The sequence below is a fragment of the Meriones unguiculatus genome (genome assembly GCF_030254825.1).
Source record: "Meriones unguiculatus strain TT.TT164.6M chromosome X unlocalized genomic scaffold, Bangor_MerUng_6.1 ChrX_unordered_Scaffold_30, whole genome shotgun sequence".
Lineage (NCBI taxonomy): Eukaryota > Metazoa > Chordata > Mammalia > Rodentia > Muridae > Meriones > Meriones unguiculatus.
The window spans coordinates 11849072-11856370 of NW_026843706.1; the positions used below are offsets into that span (position 1 = coordinate 11849072).

General features: G+C 35.7%; 1 pseudogene; it reads right to left on the bottom strand.

Annotated features, from left to right (window-relative positions):
• Positions 1-2662: 2662 nt before the first annotated feature.
• Positions 2663-5506, bottom strand: LOC110540340 (E3 ubiquitin-protein ligase RING2-like; annotated as a pseudogene).
• Positions 5507-7299: the final 1793 nt, after the last annotated feature.

Sequence of the window (7299 nt, forward strand, 5' to 3'; positions counted from 1 at the left end):
TTTCCAGAGAAATGACATGAGATAAATGATATTACTTAGGAAATAGACACCCAGGCAACAGAGAGGAGACTTATACACATAGGAACTCAGAAGAGGGGATAATTAATTAAAAGATTTAAGGTTCCAGGACAGTGAGTAGTGAATGATGAGGATAATTTCAAAATGAATATAAAAATGATAGAAAGTCAGTGTCAGCATCGTACATTGGTTCAGAGCACTGTTTTTTAAAAAACAAAGTTTTTCTTCAATCTTTAGCTCTGATTCATGAGTATCTGCCTAACAAAACTTCAGGTATTAGATAACAAGAAAAATAACTAGAGTTTTATATTAAAATATTCATAATTCATTTTATATCCAAAAGAAATATGTAGAAATGATAAAAGAGTTTATGGCTTTCTTTTACTCAGATGCAATTAAAATAGAGGCAACACAACAGAAAGATTCAGATTCAGGTAGAAAAATGACTTTTTTTGAGAATTTAGTTTTTTAATAAAACCACTAATCTAATATGTCACCAATAAAATCTAAGCAATTACATCACAAAACAAGGATTCTATTCAGCAGACATTCATTATTCATCTATAAAATGTAACATCACCCCAGAAAAGGAGCTGGATAGAAAAGTTTTTATGATTTTTGGTGACTTTCAAGTCTTATTGTACAGATTACCAAAAATTGTAAAACATTTTCAATAAAATGGTAAAAATTGAGTAAGCCTTTAAGTTTTCATATTTGGCTCAAGATTTAAAGCATCAAGCTGGCCCAATCTGTCTAAACTGACATGTAAATATTTATAATGACTAGACAGACTTTAGTTACAATGGTATTGGTGGTCTACTTCTTCCTAACAAACCCCTTTTTGGGTGAAATTTCTCAGTGCAAATGTATCTTTGTAAATACTGTGCAAATATAAACTTGGAGACATGTAAAATCAGGACAGAAATGAAACATAAGACATAAGTCTGACTGGTCAGCATAGAGCCCGTGGCTCCCAAACTATCAAAACTTTCTCAATACAAAACTAAGGATCTTTGAATGACTACTCAACTGGGTGACATCCTTCTACAGAACTGTCTCATTACGTATCAAAGCAATGTTCACACTCCATTAACCTGCTTCTAATTAGCAGCACACAAAATTTATAAACACATGGCAATTCAAAACACAAAGAACTCTTTAAACAAAAGCAACCTTTTTTGTGGAGAGCTGCTGGTTTGTGAGGCTATTTTGTTAATGAGTTTTCAGCAGAAAAACATATTTCACCCTGGCCTTCACCTGGAGTCAGGGATAAGCAGGATGTTTTGCTACCTTTTGTTTCACTTCCTTTTGGTTGTGTGAGAATCACACAGACAGGTGGTTGAGGTAAACAAGATTGACTTTTCCATGAACCCCTTCATTGTACTGAGGTGTTTTGCTCTGACTATGAAAAGGGTTCTACTGGCAGCCCTCTCAGACAGATTCCATGTGTAGTGTGTTGGTTTTTAAGTTTTTTTCAATCCTCACTCCCAACTCAAGAACTATTTGACTCTGCCGGTGGGCTCCGGCACTTTCTTTTCCATTTTTAACTCTATGTGTCATGTTATTCTTGAATGCATAAGAAAAGCAGTTATGAAAAGCTTTGAACATATCTTGTACTTTTCATCAAGGCTAAAGTGCAAAATAACTCCACATCTCTGGTATTTTAATAGCGAAAAGCATCAAACATACATAATAAAAGAACTGAACAGTAAAACTAATACAGAAGAAAACTCTTAAATGTACACAGAAATACAAATCACCACCAACTTAAACTTTTCTTCAATGAAGTCTGTAAATGAACCATGTTCTCAAGGAACTTTGTTTGATTGTCTTCGCCATAACCAATAATTCTAAGCAATAGTAAACACGAATGAAACAAACAAACAAAAAACATTGCATGACAATGGACACCAAGTTCATAAAGAACCTCTTTTTAAATGAGATATTATGTAAGAAAATACTGTGAAAATAATAATCCTATAGAATTGTTTTAAGCGCAGTAAATTTAAGCCTTCGTCTTCATAAAAAAATTAAATAAAATGCTTTTCCTACTACAGTTTATATCGAAAACTATAAATTTACAAGACTCCAAGGGAAAAAAGTCAGAATACATATTATCTAACATTCTTTAGGCTAAAAAAACTTTTGAAAGGAAGAAAGATGACTGATGGCCAACTGAACCTTAAGCTGGGCATGCTAATGCATGCCTCTAACCCCAGTACTTGGGCAGGACTATCACTTCAAATTCAAGGCCAGCCTGGTGTACTCAGTGAGTTTGCGGCTATTGAGGGCTTTATAATAAGACTCTTTCTCAATAGATCAAAAACTGAAAGAAAAAAAGAAAAGAATAGAGAATTATGAAAAACTCCAAGCTAAGTGTCCTCCCCAAAGGAAGCACACTTCCTATAAGCATATAACTTAGTTATACTATTAAGGGGGCGGGGAGTGAATCACTAGAGTCCCTTCCAAAAAGTAAGTCTTAAATTAAGGAGAAATGAATCTAATAGTGTAAACAAGTCTGGCTCAGAAAAAAAATCTGAACATATCCCAGATCTATCCATAACAGTAATGATGGAACATCTTTAATAATAAAGAAATAGGCTATAAAAAGTTCAGTCTCAGAATTGATTTCTAAAGGTAAAGGTCATTTGTGCTCCTTGGTGGGTGCATAATAAAGTTCCATGGGTTTGTTCACTTTTCAGTATTTCTCACTGACCAATTCCAAAGAAAAAGAGCCATTTGACAAAGTGAACTGACCACTGGCTGTCGTTACGTAGATGGTATACGCTTCTCACTGGCTGTATCAAGGTTCATCTGGTTTAATTCTCCTTTGCTTTGAAGCTCTTCTAAAGCTAACCTCACAGCCAGATACTTGGATAAGTGATCAACAGTGGCATTACCTGAAGTCTTTATGTATTTTGTCTGTGCATTGCCATCCTTTTCTGTAAGTGTTGAATGGGGCCTGAATACTAATTCAGTTTCACTAGCACTATCCATTACTGGATCAATTGCCACTGGAACAATTGCATTGTTGTTTTCTGGTTCAAACCCAGAATCGTCAAATGTTTTGGTTTGTTACTGGGGCCAGCTTCCTGATTGCTGTGTGTGGATGCAATGCTACAGTGTGAGCTGTCACCATTATCTTCTGCTCCACTGCCATTTTCAATCTGCTGCTTTTTGCCCAGCTGTAATCTGTTCAGGGCCTGGATCTTCAGCCCTTCCTCAATGCTGTGGCTGAGCGCCTGCTGGTTGTTGTGCTTGTTGATGCTGGCTAATACCCTCTCTTGATGAGCTACATACTCATCACGACTTGGAAAATTTTTGTTGATGAGTGCATCAATGTTTGGGTCCAGCCTTGGAAATCTTTTAGAAATTAGTTTTTTTTTTTTTTTTTTTCCTGGCAGGTAGAGCATTCTTTGTTGCCACTTCTAAGGGCTGTGGTAATGCAATCTGCACAAAAGCGATGTAAACACTCCTTTGTAGTCATGGTGTTCTTCAACATATCCAAACAAATTGGGCACATTAATTCACTGTGTAGACTTCTAGGTGAAGCCATCTGTTATTGTCTCCTGAGGTGTACGTTGTAATTAGTACAAACTGAGTTCCCATGTTTTGCTTAACGGTCGAGTTCCATTTGTCTGCACAGTCTGAGACTTTGCCGCTCCTTCCCCAGCTCGGGGCTGTGCTAACCCGCAGCCAGAGTGAGACTGTAGGATCAACCGCCCGCACCTCCTAAGGATATGGCAAGAGCCTCCAAATGGTGACTTTTCAAAAGGCTGGACTAAACTGAATCATCCTTATCTTCCAAATTCAACAAAAGAAACTCTGGCTTTTGATAATCTTGAGACTACTCAGTTTAATATTTTGGAGATTATATACTTCGTTTTGTTTTAGTAGTTATCCTGATTTTCCCTATTAAAATATTTTTATACAGCATGTATTTTAACACAAGTTAAATTATACAAATTTGTAAATTTTGTTTGAATACTTTCTTTAAAATTTACCATCGAAATACTATTAGAAAAAGAAAGGGTGATTTTCCTCTCAAGTAGCACAAATCTAATTCCAGAGCACCCTCCTGACATATATTTTAATGCTTCATAGTATGGTCTGATGCCTCCTTGCTTAGCCCCTGCAAATTAAAATTATAAATGTTAATATTCATAGTAGCAATTTTTATTTAGATTCAGTTAATAAATTATAAATTTATAAATTTATAAACATTTATAAATTATTTGTCATTTTTTTGTATTAAGATCATTTCTCTTCGTTGAAAGAAGCCTTTTAGATGTTCATTTAATGTAGTCATATTGGTGATAAACTCATGTTTTGTTTACCTGAAACTAAAAGCATGCTCATTTTTGTTTTTGTTTGTTTTAGCTTTGTTTTTGAGATAGTGTTTTGGTGCAGGTTGTCTTTGAACTTTGTGGTTCAGGCTGGCCTTCCTAGAATCCTTCTGCCTCTTGCTAGTTCTGGGATAAAGTGCTATATACCACTGTGCCCATTTTAAAGTATTTTACTCATTTTAAAGTATTTTTTTTTTTTAGTGGTAGAGAAAGCTTTTGTTTTTACTGTTTTCTTTTTAGTGATCTAAATCATACATGAACTAAATACAAAGGCTCCCAAATTGTACAAATACAATCTCAACTTTATGTTGTATTTTTTATTTTTGCCATTTTTTCCACACTCCCCCTACCTAAAGCTCCTCCCCACTCCCTGTTTGATTCATGGCCTCTTCTTCTATGATTATTATTGTATTTAACATAAACATATATAACTCACTGAGTCCATTTAATGTGGTTCATATACACATTATGAATCACATTTAGGATTGAAACTTATTGCAGGGCTTGTCTCTGGACAAAAGTGATTCTCCCTCCCTCAGCAGCCATTAACTGATTGTAGTTCTCCATCTAGTGGTAGAACCCTGTGAAATTTCCCTTATCCCCATTGGCATGTTTACTGGTATGGTCATTGTAGAGGCCTTGTTTAGGTAACCATGTTGTTGAGATTTCATGGTTATGATATCCCTGTCATGTCTAAAAGTCACTATAGTGAAGCAAGTGTCCTGATCTTCTGGTTCTCATAATCTTTCTGCCCACCTCTTCTACTAAGTTCCTCAAGTCTTAAATGTAGGGATTGTGTTGTAGATGTACTAATTGAGACTGTGCACCCAATAGTCACTTATTCTCTGCATTTTGACCAGTATGAATCTCTGCCTTCTTCAAAAGAAAAAAAAAAGTTTTTACATTTATTTGTGAGAATAAGAATTAGTGTTGAGAATACAGTTAGAAGCCATATTGATTTAGAAAAATGGTAGCAGTAATTCCTCCTCCAGGATCTATGACTTCTCCAGACATGAGTAGTTGACTAGGTTTATAGTACCCTTGTATTGAGCAGGTCTTAAATCCAATTAGACAGGGGTTGGTTACCTCCAAGATATAAGTGCCAATATTGTGCCATTGAGATCTCTTATTGGACTAGTCATTGTGTTTTTCAGGCTTAACAGCTGGGAAGAACTACTGATTACTTTTATCACTTGACAATTTGCTTAGAACCTTCTGATAATATGAGAGCTAGCTCAAGGAGGAGGGTTTTCGGTCAGTACCAGCTTGATCCCTCAATCCTGTGTCTGAAGTATATAGTGTCTTCAGCAAAAGGATTTTAACCTTCACTTCTAGAAGGCAACCAAGAGCAATAGCAATGGTTTATATTGTTTTAGGGGAGCCTCTTGAATTACCTGACCAACAATTTGAAGGGATGTTTCCTTTATTTGGCACTGAGGTGTTTGTTAGATAGTCTATGGCTCCTGGGAGGGCATTATCACTCCATGAAACAAAATTCCATTCAAATCATTTAATATATATGTATATGTATACACAGATCACATTTATTGTATTGTATGCATTTAAAGTAAAGTAAGCTAATAGAGCAATGTTTCCTATAACTTTCCCCAACATGCTTAGGGTTAATTAGTTCTCCTCCCCCCCCTCCTTTATACTTTCTCCCTCTATTCCACAGTTGCTAACATCCCCACTTTTTCCTTCTTCTTTAGCACCTGTGTCCTACTATTCCTCTCTATAGAGCTCCTCACTCCCCGATAGTGTCTACTTTACTGCCTTTTGTTGTTATTGCAGGTTTTATACTCAAATCTAAGGATTCAGAGCTAAGACCCACAAATAAATACAATATGTGACATTTGTCTTTCTGGGTCTTGGTGACTTCACTCATTTATCAACTAATGAACATTTAGGTTGCTTCAATTTCTTATCTACTGTGAATGGATCTGCAAAGAATGTAGGTGAGCAAGTGTTTTGGAGTAAGACTGTCTAAATCCTTTGTGTATGTGCCAAGGAATGATGTAACTGGGCTATATGGTAGATCTACTTTTAACCTTTAGACAGTTCTCCATACTGTTTTCCATAGTGGCTGCAGCTGCATCAGTTTGCCATCCCACCAACAGTGAATAAAGGTTCTACTTTTCCCATATCCTTGCCAGCATTTGTTGTCACCTTTTTTTTTTCTTTTAAACTTAGCCATTCTGACTTGAATATGACAAGATCTCAAAGTGCTTTAATTTGCATTTCCCTAATTGCTAAGAAAGTTGAACACAATTTTAGCCATTTTTATTTCTTTCTTTGGAAACTCTCTGTTCTGAACCATAGTCAATTTTTAATTGGGTTATTTGTTTTCTTGGCTATTACTTTCTTAAGTTCTTTATAGATTCTGGATATTAATCCTCTATTAGATATTTATCTTTCAAAGAGTCTTTCCCATGCAGTGGGCTTCTTTTCACTAGGTTGATTGTTTCCTCAGTTATACAGAAGCCTTTTATTTATGAGGTCCCATTTGTCAGTTTTGTTGGCCTTACTTTCTGAGTGAATGGAATCCTATCCAGAAAGTCTTCCTGCATCTAAATCTTGTAGGATTCTGCCTATTCTTTTTTCTAGTATTTCAGGGTTTTTATTTTCACAATGAGGTCTCTGATCCACTTGAAGCTGATTTTTGTGCAGGATGATAGATATGAGGCCATTTTTATTCTTTGATATGTGAACATCCAATTTTCCAGATGTTGAAGTTACTTTCCCCCTGAGTGTATATTTTGGCATCTTTGTCAAGTATCAGGTGGTTGTAATTACATGTCAATGATAAAGACATTGATTAATTTTACTTATTTGTGTGTGTTTGTGTGTGTGCTTGCATGCAGGGTTACATGCCAGGGAGTAGATTTGGAGGTCAAAAGACAAATTGCTGGTGTAAGGTTCTTTCTTTCCACCATTT